This window comes from Cupressus sempervirens, chromosome 1, assembly GCF_028749045.1.
Source record: "Cupressus sempervirens isolate cs-2001-9-10 chromosome 1, ASM2874904v1, whole genome shotgun sequence".
Classification (NCBI taxonomy): Eukaryota; Viridiplantae; Streptophyta; class Pinopsida; order Cupressales; family Cupressaceae; genus Cupressus; species Cupressus sempervirens.
In genome coordinates, this window is record NC_143118.1 from 7,319,152 (window position 1) to 7,341,721 (window position 22,570).

The 22,570-nt window shown below is 38.8% G+C and overlaps 1 pseudogene; it reads left to right on the forward strand.

Moving 5' to 3' along the window:
- Positions 1 to 1,075: 1,075 nt before the first annotated feature.
- Positions 1,076 to 21,920, forward strand: LOC149575876 (zinc finger transcription factor YY1 pseudogene; annotated as a pseudogene).
- The last annotated feature ends 650 nt before the right edge of the window (positions 21,921 to 22,570 follow it).

Consider the following 22,570-nt stretch of genomic DNA (forward strand, 5'->3'; position numbering starts at 1 on the left):
TTTGATTGATCATAGGATGGCAGGATGAAGGCTCTGATACCACTGTAATGAGCCTAGCTCAAAATTGATCACAAATTGCCTTATTTGTTACTTTTAAAAAACAATTGTATAATTACTATGCAAGCTCCTCAATGAAATATTATGTTTTCTTTCACCTTTTTAATGCGGTTAGATAAACAACTAAGAGAATATGATGCATCTACAGCCAAGACATCTTTACAAGATTTGAATACAAAACTATTATTTGTAACAATCTACTAATTCTCCTCATCCAATACAATGCTAATATCAAACCCAAGACTTTGGTATTTTATATATATATATATGAATGAATGCTTAAATGTGATAAGATCTCCAACTACAAAAGTAGCATATAAGATGCATGAATGAACAAGGGAAACCTGGTTATGTTGCGGCCTCCTTAAAGTATTCAATTCTTTAGAATGAGGTTGCCGAACAACTCCAAAATGATGTGCCCAAAATTATGCCCTAATGACAAGTAATGATACATTCCTGCAATAGGTGTCTATAGCAAACACCCAACTTATTCTTCCTCTTCACACCTGGCCCTTGGCCACAAATTTGGCATAATGAAGTGATTGAAATATCACCTTCGATCTGCAATAATTCAGGTGATGTCTCACACCCTCAAAATTACTATCATTGGGAGTTTTCGTTCCCAAAGACAAATTGATTATTTGCAGGCCCTTGGCTCCCCAAATACACATGCAAATGTTAATATCAAATCTTGATGCCTTCCCATGAGGCTCTCTCCTCTATCCCTTCTAGAAAAATCATAAGTATTATCTTATTGACTATTCTAGAAGCTTCCTACTTTCCAACAATAATTAGTTATGCTTCTCGACGATTCCCTTTTCATAATATTAAATTAATTAAATATAAAGTCATCTTTTAATTTTTAAATTATTTAATAACTTTATAAGAAATTAATTTAATTATTTCCACTTAGCCTTCGAAGGACGAAAGGCTAAGAACTTTGTTGAGATGCTAAAAAGATGGGGACATTACAACACCACATTTTAGAACATATGATGTTGTGAAATCCAAAGTTGAAATGGAGTTGAAGACAACCTTTGTGATAAAGAGGAAGGATAAACTAGTGAGGAAATTGAAGAAGAAATTTGGAGAAGGAATTAAAGGGGTTGCTAAAGATGAAGAAGAAGAAGAAGATGAACAGGGGCAAGGCCCACTGCAGATTACACAAGGCTTAGGTGAGGATGAAGAAAAGGAAGAAGGTGTCGAGGAAGAAGAAGCCAAGGAAGCACCAGCTCAAGCCGAGCCCAAGAAGAGAAAGGCCAAAGCTTAGCCTATAGCCTAGCCCAAAGCAAAGAAGGTTGCAAAGCCAACCCAAGCCAAGCCAACACCAGTGACAAGAGCCACCACAAGAGCCTCAACTCAAAAGGCAAAGGAACAAGTCAAAGAGAAGAAGAAGACTATTCAGCAGACTGGTGTAGTGTAGAAGAAACCAAAGAGAAAATATGTGGCACAACCAGAGTTAGATGATGAGGAAAGGATAAAATCTAAAGATATCAGCCCAATTTAGAGTGGTAAGCCATGCTCCTAAGTCCAATATTGATAAAATCTATGATAATGTTAGGAAGAATGCAAATTTTTCTGGATTGAAAAATGTTGATTTTAATAAATTAAGTAGAGAAGATCAAAATAAATTTGAAGAATCAATATATGCCATGATGGCTGAATTCAAGAATACTCCTCTTAAATTGGACAATACAATGCCCAAGGAGTTGTATGAAATTATTGAAAATAAGTGGCATTATTGTTTGAAAATGGAAAAGGAAATAAGAGAATCCACATTGGCACAAGTGATGCCAGAATTGACTAGAGGTCAAATTGCTAAGGCAAATAAGAAACATGGGGGCAAGTCTGCACCAAAATATAGAGCCTTCTACATTTTGCAAAACAAAATTGAAGAAGTTGTAAATAAATCCACAAGATTGTGGAAGTCAATATATAACTTGACTACTGACAAGGATGGAGAAGAAGAGGGACAGAACATTGAATAAGATGATAATGCCAATAAGGTAGAGGCTAGTGAGAAGGAGGAGGTAGAGAAACAAAATGAGGAAAAGGAAACAGAAAAAGAAGAATAAGAGAAGAGAGGAGAAGAGTAAGGAGAAGAAGAGAAGAAAGAGGAAGAAGGAAAGGAAAAATGAGAGGAGGAGGTGACACAAAAAGAAGATGAAATGGCAACAACTGATCAACAACAGTAGCAAGAAGAATAGAGTGTGCAAGACACACAATTGCCACCTCCTAGCCCTCCACATGTCATCACCACATCTGTAGATACCATAACTATGAAAGATGTTCCTAACAAATCTTGTTAGTGTAGACACCTAAATCTTTTAGAAAATAAAGTATTTTTATTTTCTGAAAAAATTTCTAATGACATCATCATTTATTAATTAATTAATTATTTAATTTATTTATTTATTTTTATGCCATTAAATCCCTTTATCTTAATTTAAAATATTTAATTAAGGAATCCCTCCCAAAAATGTTTAAGTCTTATTTAAACATTATTTCCTTATTTATTAATTATTTAATTAATAAATTGACCAAAAAACCTAAAATAAATAAATAAATTATTTTTTGCCCAAAACTTGGCCAATTTCCTTAAGACCACTAACCTCTTCCAAAATCTTCTAGTTCTTATTTAATTTTGATTAAAGGCTAATCCCATCATTTCTTACCCCTAATCCCAACTCAAAATATTTAATTAAGATTAAATATTAATCCTCATGTTTATTAAAAAAGTTTTAACAAATATCTCCTCAACCCAAACCCTTTAAATAAATAAAACTTTATTTATTTCCTAAAATCTAATTTATCCTCATCTTAAGAAGTTGTAGACTCTTCTAGAAAGTCTTCATGCATCCTAGGAAGTTCTAGACTATTCTAGAAAGTCTTTATCCTCATCCAAAGTCTAGACTCTTCTAAAAGATGTTTTTAAACCTAATCCTAATCCCCTCCTAACCTTGTCACATTCCCTAAACATGGGTTAAGACTTACTAACCCAAGCCAAAGTTAACAAATATCTCCTCCTTCACCCACCCTCATTAAATGCCATCCACTTGCCTATCCCTAAGCTAATCTTAAACCATCCTAATCCATCCTCTAATCATTTGCACAATCCTAAGCAAGCTTAAAACTTTCCTAATCAAACCCAAGTCGAAATTCCTCTCATCTCCCTCAAAATATCCCAACCATAAAACTTTATGAAGCCCACTAGGCCATAAATGACTCTTCCAAGCCCTTTCATTGCTCTTACAAGCCATTATGAGGGTCTTTATGAAGATTTTATCCCTTGAGCCTCCTTTGTTGACTCGTCCTTCCCCTTTCCTCCATCCTCTCACCCTGTGACATGTGTCACTCCCTGATTGGTTGTAAAGGAGCACAATCCATGTGCTCTCCTCTTATGCAATATGAGCCCTCCATGAGCTTTTCCCCATCCTTGCATCTTAGCCCTCAATCCCTCAAGCCTCTTGCCTATAAATTGGATCCTTCCCCTTTGCAAAAGAACACAATCCATGAAGTGAAGTCATAATGTCATTTTAAGAAGCCATTTTACATCAAAACCATACACTCACACCCAAATTCCAACTCCATTTGAAGCCCTTTTTGAAGCATAAGCTTGAGCATACATCCTATCTATTTAGACAAAGCCACTCAACAAGAGAGCTTCTTATTGAGAGAGCCCATTAATGGCTCATATTCTCAATTGAGAGCTCATCTTAGTCTATCTTGAAGTTTATGAATTTTGTTTAGTTTGTCGAAGCTTTATTTAAATTTGGTTTTTATTAGCATACTAACATTGCTCATATACATTTTGGCACGCCCAGTGAGACCCTGCATGAGTCATCTTCATTAGCTTTTTTAGTCAAGTTTTGTATGTCATTTGCTAATTTTGGCTAATTTTGCTTGTTTTTGTGATTGGTAAGATTGTATAAATTGGTTTTGTAGGTCCACATGAGCATGAAGAAGACAAAGGAACTCATAGTCTCTCTCATAGTGTTTGCAGATTTTTCAAGCTTATAGGTGGACAAAGCACTTGGAATTCTTCTTCCTCTTCTTGTCTATATTCTTCTTATTCCATCTACTTCTTCTTCTTCTTGTGGGAGATCTTGGCCATTTTTTTTTTAAGGAAGCAAAATCATACACACTTTTTTTTAGTGCTTAAAATGAACCCCCAAATCATACTTAAATCCATTAAAAACTAAAAATTTGCAAAAAAAAAAAAAATCTTTTAACAAGTGAAACTAAACCAATCCAATCATTTGCATCCTTGCAACATCAAGGTTTTAGATGCATTCATGCAAAGTTAGGAACACTTCATTTTTGGGAATTTAAAAAGAACTTCAAGTTTCAATTTCAAAAGGTTCAAAATCAACACTAAGTGCACACTAAAATCTAAATCAAACTCAAAGCATCAATCAAGGATAAAATGAACCTCATTTGCAAATATTTTAAAGTTCTTTTAAAAATTTCATAAAACTAAGAGTCCTAAATGGTTGCCAAAATTGTCCTAAAAGCTTTGTTATTTGTTCCAAACAAATGTCTTGTTGCAAAATCTTGAATGTTTCTTAGGTTTTTCATGCATCAAAACAATCTAGGAATATCATTTTTGGGCTTAAAACATGCAAACTAGAACACAAAATCTTGAATGAAAACCAAAGTCCAAAGAAGTCATTTTCACTTTTGATTCCAAAACAATCTTGAATGATCTAAGGTTAAAACAAAGCACTTCAAAGTTCTTAAAACAACTCACAAAATCTCAATCTTGAATGCTCAAAGGAAAAAAAACTTGAATGTTTAACCACTTGTCTTTGAATGCATGTTGCTAAAATCACTCTTGAGTGCCATGGATTAAAATCAAGTTTGTTTTTTTTATGAATGCATGATTAAAACAACAAATCCAATCTTGAATGAAAAAGGTCAATTAATCATTACAATATCTCACACTTCATCTTTTGCGGCATAAAAAGAATCTACATTTTAGAAACTTTCTAAGTTATAAAAACAAATAAAGACACTTTGAGTGAATTTGTTGTTGGACTCACCCTCTTTAATCACCTATCGTTCTAACCATTGGTTGCAATATCAGTGCCATATATGGGGATGGGTCTACCTGAGAAGGTGTTAAGTGCTCCACAAAAATCAAATTCCACTCACTTAAGTTTTTATTGGTTTTTCTAAGTTAGAAAATTCCTTGAATGCACATTAGTCTTGCTAACACTTCATTTGGGCATTAAAAAAATTGAACAAATCTTGATGTGGAGGGCCTCTGGGCACATGCTTGAAATCAAATTTTACACACCTTTGTTTTGGGCTTAAAACAAACTCACACTCAATCTTGAATGCCTTAAAGAAAAATCAATCGATACTTGACGTGGAGGGCCTCCGGGCGCGCGAGTTTACTTTTGTTGACCCTAAATCTTCTTGGTGTATTCATTCTTCAATCGATTTTACTTTTGTTAATGCTTCAAGTTGGAATTGAACATTTGCATCCTAAACATGTGTGTTTGCAAGGTCTAGATTAGAAAACTTAAATGTCAGTTGGAAAAGAATTATATCTTTTAGCCCAAGATCATCCAAGTCTTCTCTCCCCTTGTCGTCTTTCAAGGCCATCTTGGGTGCATAAGATTAGGATCCAAAATCTTGTTTAAGTTTTAGGAGGCTTGCTTGGGGATTTCATCACCCCTTGGGACAACCTCAACTCCAGCGTTCCGACGAAGTATAAAGATCAGGAGGTGAATCCAAAGACACCTCTCTTGGAATCAAGATTTTGTCACTCGGGATAAGCCTCAAGGAACTTTATACCCTTGAGAAGTGAAAGAGGAGAAGTGGGTTACCGCTCCTCTCAGCTGTGTGACATTGTTTTGGTTTCATCTACGGATTCGGGCCTCACGTACCTTGGGTATATCGAGGACTCCCTAGCTAAACCAACTGTCAGCCTTGTAGACAACCATCTAAGATGTTAATGTGTTTGAAGTGACTGATCGAAACATTTGTAGAACATACACACTCCGTGGCGCAAGTATCACATTCTGAGAATCACAAACTTCTATCTGGTTGTTCCTATCTATTGCTTGATTTTTTACTTGTTGAATGAATGTTTGCCAAACTTGGTCAATCCTAGCTTAGGGCACACTTAGCGTAGTCACTGCCTGTTCCAGAAGTTGAACGATTTGAAGAAAAATAACCAAAATCTCTCTAAGCCAAGCACATTCAAAAATTTATGTCAAAACAACCCAAACCCAAATAGAAGTTTCACAAAGTCAAAATCAAGCCATCTCAGGCATACCAAGAACTTTCAGCCAAGAGAAAGGAAATAACACCAAGCCCTTGAATTGCCAAACTCCACAAAGTAGAGGACAAAGCTACTGACGAAGCCCTTCAAGACACTTGGTTAGATCGCACTATCCAACTTAACCAACATCCAGGAGTTAACCCTGCTTATGCATTACCAACTAGGCATGATTTCTATGATTAGACCCCCTTGTTTCTCCACATCTTCTTGCATAAGCTTCACTTTAGAGTCATCTTTGTAGGTAATCCAACCATCTTTAGTCCTCCCCTTAAGCATTTTAGCTCATCCATCTCATTTAAAACCAAATCATCTAGCCAGCAATCCAAAATCTTCACATCCAAGCCTTCAAAATTGTTGTCACTTTGCCAAAAGTTTTCCATTCCTAACATCTTCCAAATCCACCAATCTCACCAAGGTTATCCCTTTGACAGAGCTTTGTCTAGGGTGATCTAGTTTTGTCACTTGTTATCCCTCATCACCTTGAGCTAAAGGTTGGGATCCACAAGTGGTCAATCTCATGTTCTTCCTAAAGAATCGTCAGTCTATCCTTAAGTTGACACAATCACCACCAAGCTTGCACATAGGAAAGCAGACCTTTCATGCTTTGGCAACATATCTTTTAAGTTAGAATCCCCAACCCAATCCTCCTTAGGTTTTGTCATATAGTTTTGCCTCAACCTAGGAAATCATTTGCATAGAAAAGCCTTCCCCCTTTACATCCATCAGCATTGTTGCATCTCATCCCTAGGAACATTCTGCATTTTCATGCCACCCATCACTCGTTTAGCCAAGAAGAAGAAGGAAACAATGGAGCCCTATCATTTGGATCAAACAACTTCGCTCCCCTTGAGCACCCAACCATCCTTCAACCCAGAGAACACTATACCATCACCTACTGACATTGAAGCTTTCATGAACCAACCAGGAAATGCAGTATTGGTGAACGCCATTATAGACAAGAACAAAGAAACAATCATGGCTAACTTTCGAAGGGACAACATAGGAGCCTTCGACTTTGGAAGACCTCCTCCCTTATCAAATCCATCTCACCCATTGTTTGGACAACTCCCACCACCCATAGGCTCTTATGATTCAAATTATCCTCAATATGTGCCAAAAGAAGAGCCTCAACCCATCCCATATGATCCAACAGACCCAAACATACCAACCTCCACTTAAGTTGAAATCTCCCTTCCGCAAACCAATCCAGCCACCACCACTCCACCATTGGTCCATACCACTCCATCCCAAACCCCCTTTGCCCAAAACACCTCATCATTCACTCCCTTCACTATTGCTGCTGCTGCTCTCCAACCCAGCCTTCCAAATCCACCCATCTCCCAAATCAGTGCTAGCATCTTTGGCCAACCTCAGTAATATACAACCAGGATGCCACCCATGGGGCCAAGTAATCAACCCTTCATCACCCCCAGCTTGTTTACCTCAGCTCAGAACACAATTCCATCATTTCCACTAGGTCCCTGGAGCTCAGTGCCATCAGCCACAAATCCACAAGCTACTACCCTCACTCCACAAAGCTATCAAACCCCATAAGCTACTACCAATGTTCTGCCAAGCTCTCAAGTGACCCAAGCTCCTGCCACCCCTCTACCAAGCTTTCAAATCCAGCCACCAAGCTATCAAACCCCATCAGTTCCATTTCCAAGCTTTCAGTTCCCACCACCTCCACCACCAACTAATCCATTACCTCCTATTAACAACTATTTTTCTATGCCACTTCTAGGAGGAAATCCACCACCACCAATTACCAGTTACTTGGCCTCTTTTGCCATGTAGATACCTTCCCAAATGGTGGCACAACCCACATATATTGGTCAAACTCCTCAAATCCAAAGTCAAGTTCCACAAGCTCCCCAATCCTTTCCCCAAGCTTCACAACCATCTTATACCTTACCTCCACAAAGCAATCCATTTATCCCACAGCCAGCTTATGTTCCTCAATCTCAACCTCAAATCCAATATCAACAGCAAGCCTCACAACACATGCAACAATATGTGCCCCCTCCACCTCAGCAATCCATCATCCAATATTCAGTTCCCCAAGCCATGTACAATCCCTACCAGCCCATACCTCAAAGCCATCCATATTCCATTGCCCCATCTAGCACATACCTACCTCAGGGCACTCCTACATTGGGGGCACCCCAGCCATCACCCATTAATTTAGAATGGGAAGCCATGAAGACAACTTTGAAGAACATCCAGGAGGGAAATGATCCAAAAACCTTCAAGTTTGAGAATGTGTGTCCTTACCCATTTGACAGAGCCATTACCATGACACCATTTCCCAAACACTTTGAGATACCCAAGTTTGACAAATTTAGAGGAAAAGGAAACCCTGTCACACATATCAAAGAATTTTACATGCACTGCCAAGAAGTGGCATACGGTGACGTCTTCCTCTTGCGCCTCTTTCCAAAAAGCTTGCCCGGACCAGCTCTTGAATGGTTTTATAGAATCCCATATGGCACAATTAAAAACTTTGTTGAATTGTCTGAGGCATTTGTAGCCCAATATGCCCATCTTGTTGAAATAGAGCTATCAGTAGTTGATCTTGTCCACACTAAGCAAAAAGGTGGAGAAAGCCTTCTCGAATATTTGCAAAAATGGAAAACTCTTACCACCTGCAAATCTTGCACCTTGCCAGAGTGCCATTTGGTGAAAATATTTATTGATAATGCTCATCCCAGCTTGGCTCACCACATGACCATGAACTATTTGCAGACCTACAAAGATATCAAAGAGAAAGGAATGATCCTTGAGCAAGGACTCATTAAAGATGGCGTGATCAAGATTTACAAGGAAGCCAACCAAAATCAAACACATTCAAATGACAAGTCTAGGTATTGGAACAAAAACAAGCACGTTGCAACAGATGGCATCACTGACACCAGACATGTGAATATTGTTGGTCCTTCTCAAAACCAGTCCAACCCACCATATCAACCAAACAATCAACAAGCTATCAACTACCAACAACAGAATAACCAAAGCTATCAAAACCACAATCCAAGACCCAACTTCTAAGGGTCTAGCAATCAAGCTAATGCCATCAATGTAGCTACAGGGCAAAAGCCCAGATTCCAACCTGCACCTAGAAATTATACACCCCTTAATGAGCCATTGGATGTCATTTTTGAGAAATTGACTAAGGAAAACCTCATCAAATTTCCTCCTACCTAGCAAATTGACCCAGGCCAATCCAAAGCTGCATGGTACAAAGATAATGAGTACTGCAAATTTCATAGGGTAAAAGTTCACACTACCCTCAGATGCATGAAACTGAAAGATTATGTGCAAGACCTCATTGATCGAAAAGAAATCACCATTGGTGCCCAAACCTCTCCTAATGCAAGCTTACAGATCTATCAAAATTCTTTTCCTCCTCACAACAACCAAAATCCTGGAAAAGCACTTATCCAAACCAACAACAACAACACCAACAACCTCCAGCCAAACCAATAGCATGGGAAGAACAATGACCACACTTCATCCTACATAGACTATGATAGCCTCATCGGTTGTATATCTAAAAAAGAGCCTTTTGTCAATGTTATCAATATCCTAGGCCCAAATAATAAGTGTGCAGTCACCACTAGAAGAGTGTGATTTAACATCGCAGGTCCACCAGTGTCACTAGCACCATCAGCTCCATCAAAAAACCAGTACATTATCTTGGAACACCTTGGGAACATGCCAGCCCAAATCTCCATTTTAGACCTTCTCTGCACCAATCCTGTGTACAAAAGCATCCTTAACAATGCTCTCATAGAATCTCGTGTCCCTTCAGATATCAACGCTACTAATTTTTGTAATCTTGTTGGACACCTTTCATCCTCATGTGCCCTATCATTCAAACCCACCGACATACCCGTGGTTGAGCCAGATCACACCCTTCCACTTCGCATAGCCATCATGGTATCCATTTTTTCTGTAAAAAGAGTAATGATAGATAATGGATCAACCTTGAATATTTGCACCCTAAAATTCATAAAACAAGCTGGGTATACTGAGGTAGATATCATCAATGAAGTTATCACCATCAAAGCTTATGACAATTTGGAAAGAACCACAGAAGGAACTATTTTGCTGCCAATCAAGGTTGTGCCAGTCATCCAAGAAACACTCTGCCATGTTATTGATCTAAACCTACCATTCAACATCCTCCTCGGTCGCCCATGGATTCATGCCATGAAATTTGTTCCATCCACTTACCATCAGTGCGTCAAATTTCCACATCAGGGCATTGAGGTAACCATCCATGCCGATCCATAACCCTTTGCTTATTGCAATGTAGTTGAAGCCTCATATACAAACCATTGCCCTAGAATTGATATCGGCACAGCCATCGCCAACTCATCCCACACTTGTAATGACCCAGAAACCATCCTCGCCTCCACCTTATCTATCGTTAAGATCAATAACAAAGGCTGTGGAGAGTATAGTCTGTCAGATGCATTTGTTGTTGGGGCACTCCCACTTGATCCACACGCTCATGGACAACCAACATATCACAAAGCTAAGGAGATTCCACCTCCTTGATACAAACAGTTTGGTCCAACAACCTTTGTATCCTCGAAAATCCCTCTTCATGAGGAGCTCACTCCAAATATCAACAATTGGTTACATAAGGATGCACCTCCAAGAAATCAAGCACGCCTTGATCACTTTCGCCAGAAGTATCCCCAAGAACATAAGCTCATCACTGATAAATGGAACTATCAAGGTGGTGGTCTAGAACCAGAAGAAAGAGGCATGCAGTGCCCCATCGACGCACACAAGTGAGAATCGAAGTCAGGTCTTGGCTTTGGCATACCCACAACTGGGGACACCAATACGGACGGTCACGCTTTTTCAAACATTCATCATGACCTTGTCAAAATTGAAGACATTCCTGAGGAAGTTGAAAAGAGAGCCTACGACGATATCCCAGACCAAATCTTCCTCGGAGACTATGTTCTAGAAGAACTATCCATCCATTTCATTGACCTACCACTCGCCCATCCACAACTCATAGATTGGGACCAACCAAGCGTCATACACATTGATGAGTTCACATCAAAGGAAGCACTTCTGAGATTCATGGGAGTCGAAACTCCTCACAAGAAAACAAAGCCAGATTCTGCCTATATCTATAAGCTACATCCCAAGGGGTATTTTGGAGAAAATCTCCAACCTAGTTCCAATACACCCAAAACTAGAACTAAGGTAAATCCGAGACTAGCTAAGGTAGCGAAGAAAACCCCTTAGCAAGAAAATCTAGAGCCACAAGCAGAACATGAGGATTTAGCATTGCCTCCTCAAGATAATCGACCAGAGGTGTCTTCTATTCTAATTGAGGATACTAGAGAAGTCAACATTGATTCTTTAGAGATCCCAAGACTTTTTCACATTGTTGCATCCCTGTCACAAGACCAAGATGACCTCCTCTTTGAGGTCTTAAGAGAGAACATTGGCCGATTTGCATGGTCATAACAGGACATGCCAGGATTTGATCCAAAGCTTGTAGTTCATCATCTTGCAGTCGATCCAAAGATCAAGCCTGTTAGACAAAAGCTTAGAAAAATGCACCCCAAGGTGGCATTACTGGTCAAAGTTGAATTAGAAAGAATGTTAGCTGCTAAGGTTATCCGACCTATCAACTACTCAGAGTGGATCTCCAACATGGTCCCCGTCACTAAACCTTCTAGTGACATCAGAATCTGCACTGATTCAGAGATCTTAACAAAGCTTGTCCAAAAGATGATTTTCCCTTGCCCAACATAGATATGATTGTAGATCTTACAGTTGGACATAAAATTCTATCCCTCATGGATGGATTTTATGGGTACAATCAAATCAAGATTGTAGAAGAGGATCACCATAAGATAGCATTCACTACCCCTTGGGGAACCTTTTGCTACAACATGATGCCTTTTGGCCTAAAGAATGTAGGGGCTACTTATCAAAGAGCTATGACAGCCATTTTCCATGATCTTATCCATAGCATTTTGGAGGATTATGTGGATGATATCTTGGTTAAATCTCACACCTTCATGGATCATCTTGTTGACCTGGAGAGAGTCTTTGATAGGTTAGCCAAATATCATCTCATGCTGAATCCCAAGAAATGTGTCTTTGGGGTCACATCTGGCAAGCTTCTAGGCTTTATAGTTTCTAAATGAGGTATAGAGATTGACCCTAAGAAGGTCAAGGCTATCTTAGGTATGCCTCCTCCCTAGACACTGCGACAACTTCGCACTCTTCAGGGAAAGCTTCAATCCGTTTGGCGCTTCATCTCCCAGCTTGCAGATAAGTGTATGCCATTTGCACATTTACTGAAGAAGGATCAAAACTTCAAGTGGGATCCTTTATGTCAACATAGCTTCAATCATCTCAAGCAATATCTCATCAATCCCCCTATCTTGGTTCCACCAGTTCCTATTCATCCCTTGATCTTGTACATATCAACAACGCCTACTACCCTAGGGGCACTTCTAGCACAACTCGATGACTACAGTAGACAAAGAGCCATCTACTACATCAATAGAACCCTAGTTGGTTATGAACTCAATTGTACTCCTATGGAAAAAGCTTGTTTGGCAGTTGTTTTCTCAACTCAAAAGCTTTGCCACTACATGCTAAGTCATACCATCCAACTAGTCTCCAAGATCGACCCTCTCAAGTATATGCTCTCCAGAACAACACTTACAGGTCGTTTGGCCAAATGGGTTATGCTCCTTAGCGAATTTGACATCCAGTATGTGGATAGAAAGGCAATCAAAGGGCAAGCTATAGCAGATCACCTAGCTGATGCGCCTTTAGTAGATACATATCCTTTGATCACAGAATTTCCAGATGAACATGTCTGTCTAATTGAAGAACAGCCCCCATGGAAACTTTATTTTGATGGCTCACACACATCTCATGGATCAGGGGCAGGAATATTGTTGGTCACACCTCAAGGAGATTACATTCCAAAAGCCTTCAAGCTACAATTCCCTAGCACCAACAATATAGCTGAATATGAGGCTCTCATAGCAGGATTAAAGGTAGCTGCAGAATGGAACATCACTGAGTTACAAATCTTTGGCGATTCTCAGCTCATCATCAAGCAAGCCCTAAATGAATATCAAACCAAAGATGAAAAGCTATTACCCTACAAAGAGCTAGTTGATCAGCTAACCCAACATTTTACAAAGCTTTAGTTTACACAAGTGCCTCAAATGCAGAACAAAGCAGCAGACACTATGGCTACTATCAGCTCGCTCTTGGAAATTCCCCAAGCAGCTACATAGTATGAGTTTTTAGTCGAGTAGCTCCTCACACCCACTTATGCGAATGAGGATTCAAATTGTGTTTGTATCTTGGTTGGTCCCCAATCCCCTTGGTACCATGAGATTTATGCTTACCTTAACGATGGTATCATATCCCCTCACCTCACACGTACCCAACGCCAAAACCTCATCCAAAAATCATCCCGCTATGTTATCATAGCCAATACTGTATATCGTCGAGGTTATCACGATACTCTCTTTCAATGTTTAGACCAAAATGAGGCCACGATGGTGTTAAAAGAAGTACACTCTAGACTTTGCGGTGCCCACACGAGTGGTATTATCCTAGCATGAAAAATCCTTAGAGCAGGCTACTATTGGCCTACCATTGAAGAAGACTCTTGTGACTTTTTCAAAAAGTGTCTCCCATGTCAACAGCACGCAAATCTCATGCATGCTCCAGCACAGGATCTACAACCTATTGCACCACCTTGGCCCTTTGCATGTTGGGGCCTTGATCTAGTTGGAACTATCACACCTCTCTCATCTGATGGACATAAATGGATAATAACAGCTATAGACTATTTCACTAAGAGGGTGGAAGCAGTCCCCCTAGTCTCAGCTACAGGAGTTCAGGTCTCCAAGTTCATCTTGTACCACATTATTTGTCGCTTCGGCATCCCATCCACCATCTTCACCGGCCACGGAGGTAACTTTGAAAATATCAACATGGAAGAATTATGAACTTCCCTCTGCATCCATCACCGCTTTTCTAGCCCATATTTCCCACAAGGTAACGGCCAGGCAAAGGCAACTAACAAAACCCTCCTCAAGATCCTAAAGAAAGTTGTCAATGATTTCGACCACGATTGGCACCTACAAATAAATCCAGCCCTATGGGCCTATCGAACCTCCTTTCATACATCCATAGGCACAACTCCATATTCCCTAGTCTATGGTGTTGAAGCGATACTACCTATCAAGGTTGAACTTCCCTCCTTGTGCAGATCTCTTAGACAAGAAGTGACAACAAGCCTATGATCATCTCACAGTCTATCAAACTCGTCTCAAAAGGAATTTCAACAAAAAGGTGCTTCCACGACACTTTCAGCTGAGTGACATGGTCCTCAAAGAAAACATGAAAGTCCAAGCAGATCGAGAAAAGAAAGGCAGGTTTGAACCTACCTAGCTTGGTCCTTATGTTGTCACTGCCTCCTTTGGCTCCGGAGCCTATCAACTATCTACACCAGAAGGAGAACTCTTGAATGATCCTACTAACATCATTCATCTCAAGAAGTTCTATGCTTGAAGATCTTTGGTATACCCAACTTTTGAAAAATACAAAAAAAATAGTAAAGAGAAATAAGCGTCCAATGGTGAAAACTTGGCAATTCAAGCACCTTGGATAGGTACCTTGGTGAAAACCTGGTAATTTAGGTGCCTTGTGTACTAAGACTAATCCATTATCTATCACTATCCTATCCCTCATCCATTCACCCACCATCCCATAATACACCTGCTTGTTCCTTTGGTGTTCCAACCAAATATCTAAAATCTAATGAAGCTTGTAAATACCTCCTGTACAGCTTGTAAATCTTGTACCTCAGCTTGTAAATCTTGCACCTTAGCTTGTAAATTTTGTACCAAAGCTTGTAAATCTTGTATCCCCCCTTGTAGCATAGCTTGTATATCCGAATCTTGTCCAAAGCTTGTACCATATTCTAGCTTGTATTATATGTCAAATCTTGTATCCTAGCTTGTATCCTATCACATGCACACAAAGAATCCCATTTTCTTTAAGCTTTTCGCAAACCATCTACCTGTCCACCTATCAATTATTGTAGACATCCCACCCTTCACGAACATTTCCATCTCACAAAAAACCAAAACATGAACAACCTTGTACATTTGTAACATATCTTGGTCTGTCAGCTTGTACATCCTTTTTAGCTTAGTACCATTGTATCTATCTAGCTTTCGTGTCAGTTCCTCCTTGATCAGCATCTTGCACACATCGCACAACCCTTGGTTAGCTATTCTAATGCATCCTTTAGCTAGATCTCCTGTTACCAAAGTGTTATCCTTCTTAGTTTGGCTTGCCAGACGCATCACTCATCCAAAATCCATCAGCTTAGGTGCTCTCCGATAGATCTTTGCAGGATATAGCTTTCCACATGTCTGATCTTGGTTTGTTAGTACCTCATCCTACCCATCTCGTTGGCAAATAGTTCTATTTTGGATTTCCTCTTTCTTTTGATTTGGAATCTTCCCTTTTGGATCTTGAAGTATCTTTTCCAAGCAATCTCCTTGTTCCCTCCTCAAGGTTCCCACGATCTTCCATATCATGGTATACTGCGAATGGGGCAATTTGAGCGTAAGGTCTTGATCAGGTCTTTTGTTTGTTTTTCTTTTCTACTTGTGGGTTACCCAGTGTCAGTTCCACGTTGCTTCCTCTAGGATTCATGTGTGATGCTAGGGCAATCCTTTCATGTTTGTTTTGAGTCAGTCCGTCAGTGCTCTGGACAGTTGGTGAAAAGGCCTTGATGTTCTTGGTAACCTTGGCAATTAACCAACAGTCCTATAGCAAATCTAGTGCTCATCTACATGGTGGTACTTCTCTTTGAAGTATCCCCCTGCTCAAAAAGCTTCAATGGTTTCCCTTCATCTCCATTATCTCCCATCCATATCCAGCATCTGTCTCTCCTACCCCAGCTTATGCATTAGTATCTCTTTGAATCAATCGACACTTTTAGCTTTAGGGATCCACAATCCTAGTCTTAGGGATCCATCAATCCAATCAATCCACCAAGCCTCATCTTTCGAGCTCCACAATCATAGTCCTAGGGATCTCTGAAACCCATCTTTCGCCAATCTAACTCTTTGAAATCCTATTGCATCAACTTTATCATCCCATCATCCATCTCCCTATCTCGGATTCCTTTTTATAAAGCTCCGCTCCTTCATCCTCTACAATCCCTGAAATCTTAAGCTTGCTTCCTCTTGTGCCTCTGATTCTCCCTTTATCATTCTCTCGTAGTGAGAGTTTGAGCTAACTAAACCTCTTCTCTTAAGCCAATCTGAGTCTCCTTGCTCATCTCGGATTCCTGTACTTTTCAAGAAGCCGTCGAGCCTCGCTTTCTCTCCCCGCCACCTTCTTCAGGGGGCATCTCGCAGTCCATTCTCTCCTCTTTTGCTCTAGCCTTGAGCATCTTATTTTCTTATCTTTGATGCCATGCCACTTGCGGCATCACATCAAAGAGGGGCAAAATGTAGACACCTAACTCTTTTAGAAAATAAAGTATTTTTATTTTCTGAAAAAAATCCTGATGACATCATCATTTATTAATTATTTATTTATTTAATTTATTTATTTATTTTTATGCCATTAAATCCCTTTATCTTAATTTAAAATATTTAATTAAGGAATCCCTCCAAAAAATGTTTAAGTCTTATTTAAACATTATTTCCTTATTTATTAATTATTTAATTAATAAATTGACCAAAAAACCTAAAATAAATAAAAAAATATTTTTTGCCCAAAACTTGGCCAATTTCCTTAACACCACTAACCTCTTCCAAAATTTTCTAATCCTTCTTTAATTTTGATTAAAGGCTAATCCCATCATTTCTTACCCCTAATCCCAACTCAAAATATTTAATTAAGATTAAATATTAATCCTCATGTTTATTAAAAAAGTTTTAATAAATATCTCCTCAACCCAAACCCTTGAAATAAATAAAACTTTATGTATTTCCTAAAATCTAATTTATCCTCATCCTAAGAGGTTGTAGACTCTTCTAGAAAGTCTTCATCCTCATCCTAGGAAGTTCTAGACTATTCTAGAAAGTCTTTATCCTCATCCAAAGTCTAGACTCTTCTAGAAGATGTCTTTAAACCTAATCCTAATCCCCTCCTAACCTTGTCACATTCCCTAAACATGGGTTAAGACTTTACTAACCCAAGACAAAGTTAACAAATATCTCCTCCTTCACCCACCCTCATTAAATGCTATCCACTTGCCTATCCCTAAGGTAATCCTAAACCATCCTAATCCATCCTCTAATCATTTGCACAATCCTAAGAAAGCTTAAAACCTTCCTAATCAAGCCCAAGTTGAAATTCCTCTCATCTCCCTCAAAATATCCCAACCATAAAACTTTATGAAGCCCACTAGGCCATAAATGACTCTTCCAAGCCCTTTCATTGCTCTTACAAGCTATTATGAGGGTCTTTATGAAGATTTTATCCCTTGAGCCTCCTTTGTTGACTCATCCTTCTCCTTTGCTCCATCCTCTCACCCTGTGACATGTGTCACTCCCTGATTGGTTGTAAGGAAGCACAATCCATGTGCTCTCCTCTCATGTAATTGGAGCCCTCCATGAACTTTTTCCCATCCTTGCATCTTAGCCCTCAATCCCTCAAGCCTCTTGCCTATAAATTGGATCCTTCCCCTTTGCAAAAGAACACAATCCATGAAGTAAAGTCATAATGCCATTTTAAGAAGCCATTTTACATCAAAACCATACACTCACACCCAAATTCCAACTCCATTTGAAGCCCTTTTTGAAGCATAAGCTTGAGCATACATCCTATCTATTTAGACAAAGCCACTCAACAAGAGAGCTTCTTATTGAGAAAGCCCATTAATGGCTCATATTCTCAGTTGAGAGCTCATCTTAGTCTATCTTGAAGTTTATGAATTTTGTTTAGTTTGTAGAAGCTTTATTTAAATTTGATTTCTATTAGCATACTAACATTGCTCATATACAGTTAGAACATCAATATGCTTACTACAAAGGATCTCAAAAAGATCCTTGACCAATCCACTCAATAGGCTAAGTTATGTACAAATCTAGTATTGGTCAGTGTGAATGAGTTGCAAAAGGCAGTAGCTAACTCAATTAGAGATAAGGTGAATCCACAAGAATCACCTTCTATCATTTCTACAGCTACTAGTGCTCAACTTCTAATGCTTCCATTACCATTTCCAACAATTGACACATCAGGAATAGTTAACACAATGCAGCAAAAGCCGACTGCAGAAGAAGAAAAAGATACATCAACAAAGCAAACAGGATAGACCAATACATTTGATCCTACAATACAAACTAAAGGTACACCCCAATTGATTGTGATTGATCTAGGGAGATCAGATGAAGATAAGGACACACCAAAGGAAGAGGATTAGGCTACCATATAGACATTGGTTAATCTACCAACTACTAGCACTCCTACACAAGTCCTTCAGAAGTTGAGCACTAATGCAATGCCATTGCAAATCTCTACACTAGGCTCAAGCTCTGCTAAGGTTACAAGGGTACTTCACTATGGAGACCCTACATTAGATGAAGAAATAGTCATACCAAGCTATGACTCAAAGACAATGAACCTGCAATAGATATATGAAGTGTAAGATGCACTCGAAAAGAGGAAAAGATAAGAGATACTCAGAAATGAGTATAAGAAAAAGCAAGCACTAGTAGAAATAAAAGAAATATTTCTTGATGCATTCAGCTTGTAGACACCTGATGAAACCAAGCCTATATTGGAATAACTGACAGATATTGTAGAATAGGTGACAAATGAAGAATAGGAAACCAATTTAAAACTCATGGAATGGTCTGAGAAGAAATTCCAAGGAAAAGTCAATGAGAAAATATCAAGTAATATAGCACTTTCACAAGTTGAATTGGCGAAGAAGATTGAAAAGACAAAAACTATACTTGAGAATGTATTCTCATTGTACAAAAAGTTGTGTGACTTCTCATATTTCACACAAGAGACAAGCCAAAGGATATTGAGCTTGGAGTGAAATCTAAAGATTTCTAGCGTACATCTACCAAAACATCTAGCTCAAAGTGAGAAGCATTTTGCTCAAACACTTCACACACAAAAAGAATTAGCTGCAGTAACAGTAGAAGAGGCCAATATCAAGGCCAAAGTGATGCAGATACAATCTTCCATTACCCCACATCTGGAAGTACTCCATAAAGAACAAGCCTATGCAAAGACTGTTCTAAAGAAAGATCATAATCTTTCTACTTAGGATGGACTTGTTCATCTTGTAGCAGAGGCTGCCATCTAGCATAAATCATTGGAAATTGCTTTGGAGAATTGGGGTGCAGCTCTCAAGATGATTATGGAGATAAATAGTACATTTTTGGAAAAATATGGTCTTAAATCTTAGTACCCTTTGACATCAGTGTCAAAAAGAGGGAGATATAATAAAGGAGGAGAAACAATAACAAGGGTAAAGACATCATGTGTAAATAGAAAGGGAGAGATATAATGTTTTGGGGTAGTGTAGATAGCAGAAACAAGGCAAAGGCAAAGAGTATCAGATACATCAGCATGAGACAAATTCAACACAAGAATATTGGTTACAAAAATGGAAATGGCACATCAGTTGAGGGCGAGTTATAAGATTTTTTAGGTATATTGTTCTTTACAAAATTTTGAACGAGTTTCTAAAATTTTGTACATATGCCAAACAAGAGTAAATGATGTACTCATAAGATCAAGTATAATGCTTAGTTAAGTGTTTTTGACACTCATGTCAAAGGGGGAGATTATTGGTCTTGTTGCCTGACTTTAAGTCACTCATTTTTTTGGTAATATTGGTCACATCAAGTCAGTCTAGTCAGTCTTGAGTCTAGGTCTAAGTCGTTATAGGTAGGCAGTCTTTGCCGAGTTCCCCTTCAAATTGCCTTCTTCTTTTCAAGCTAGGTGGGTTATTTGGAAGTCCTGTCATGATGGGTAGGTGATAGATCCCAACCCGGCAAGGATATTATGCTCCCATTGATAATCTCTTTCAGATGGAATGGTGATTGAATTCATGATTCTTGGACACTCGTAAGAAATTAGAAAAAGTTTCTTTATTTGAGTAATGCAGTGGAGATTTTTAGTGGAAAATCTTCAAGATTGCAAGAGGCTAGTGGCATTGAGAGATCTAATGATATGGTATTCTAGTGTGGAAAAAGCTACTCGGAATGAAATTTACAATCTTCTCGTGTTGCAAGAGGAAAGTTGGATGATATTACTATGATAGTGGGGATGGTGGTTAATACACAAGCCCTTTTTCATAGAACCCGATCTGCTTTTACTTGATGAACCCACTAATCACCTTGATCTACATGTAGTTTTCTGGCTAGCAATATATCTTTTAAAATGGTCAAAAACTTTAATTGTCATCTCACATACAAGTGAATTTCTAAACATGGTGGTTACGGTTATTTTACATTTACATGGACAAAAGCTAACAGCTTACAAGGAGGACTAATACATTTGAGAGAATTTGAGATGAGTGTCTCCATAATCAGAAAAAGCTTTTGAATCAAATGAGCGTACAAGGGCTCACATGCAAGCTTTCACTGACAAGTTTCATTACAATGCTAAATGAGCATAGCCTATTCAATCAAGAATTAAGAGGATACCTTGAGGACACTAAAGGAGAAACATCAGAGCCTAAATCAGTTACTCTGAGAATTTTCCTTTGTAGTTATGAAGGTTGTGGGAAGACTTTTCTAGAGGGAGGAGCTTTATGGAAACATTCCATGTACATGGCGAGAGACAACATGTTTGTCATGATGATGGATGCGACAAGAAATTTCTAGATAGTTCTAAAGCTGAAGAGACACTTTCTTATTCACACTGAAGAAAAACATTTTATATGTCCTCATGAAGGTTGTGGTAAGGCATTCTCTTTGGATTTTAACTTGCGAGCACATATGCGCATGCACTCACAGGAGAACTATCATATTTTTCCATTTGAGGAATGTGGAAAACATTATGTGCACGAGCACAAGTTAAGAGCACATATAAAATCCACACATGAGAAGAATTTGGCTCATGATGTGAAGTTGACTCCCCCTCAAGCTGAGAGGGAATTTGTTAATCCAAAGTCTCAATACCAGCATATAAAATTGTCACTTTGGATCGCCTCTTTGTCTGTCCTTATGAGGGTTGTGACAAGTGCTACATACATGAGTATAAGTTGAATCTTCATCTTAGAAGAGAACATGCAAGTTATGCTTTTGAAGAAAATGAAATGCATGAAAGTTACAGTGATCATGAAATGGGTCAAGCAAGTGATCAAGAGACAAATGTAAGGAGTGCTGGTACTACGATCGAATCTGGCCATGGAAAACTACGAGTAACTTCAAAGGTAGTGTCTGCGGGAAATGTTCAAAGAAAGATTTCAAGTTTAGGTTTTGATTTGAACACAAACAAAAATGCCAGATCATTTATTAAGCCAAAAGAACCTGGGAAGTCGACTAAGTTTAAAGACATGTAATAATGTCTATGTACTCAACAAAGGCCCAAGCATTGATATAATAACCTTTATATCGGTCAAAATCGATGTTCTAAATACATTTTTTTATCTCGTGCCCCATTGGATGCCATAGCATCAGCTTGTGAGTGTGGAAGTCCAATATCTAAGCCTGATATACAGGAGGTAAAAGTCTCAATCGCCATTCACACATGAATCGACAGCAAGTTCTATTTGGGGAATTGAAAACAGAGCATAGAGGTCGCAACAGTGGATCAACCCTATGATAATGTCTGCGGGTTGATAAGAAACAACACAATCTAAATTCAAACTTCAGAATTCAAATTCAGAGAAACCAAGTGTTGCAGAAAAAGGATTAGACATCTAGAAACTTAATGTTACCATTCAGTTTGATCTTGCTAAAACTCTCCTGATTTATATCTAGTCGAGAGGCCATGCTTGCAAACCTGGATCAGGCTATACACTGATGCTTGAGAAAGGCAATTTGTTTCATGAAGCATTTCTTAGAATTGCAAGAAATGGTGAAGAGACCTTGTGTAAAGAAGCAATTGAAAGAATCAATCTTAGCCATCTTGCGGATTCATCCAAGTTGGTTTCTATGAAGATAGCACCTGGAGCTATTTATCAAGTGGTAAGCACTGGTAGTGATTCAA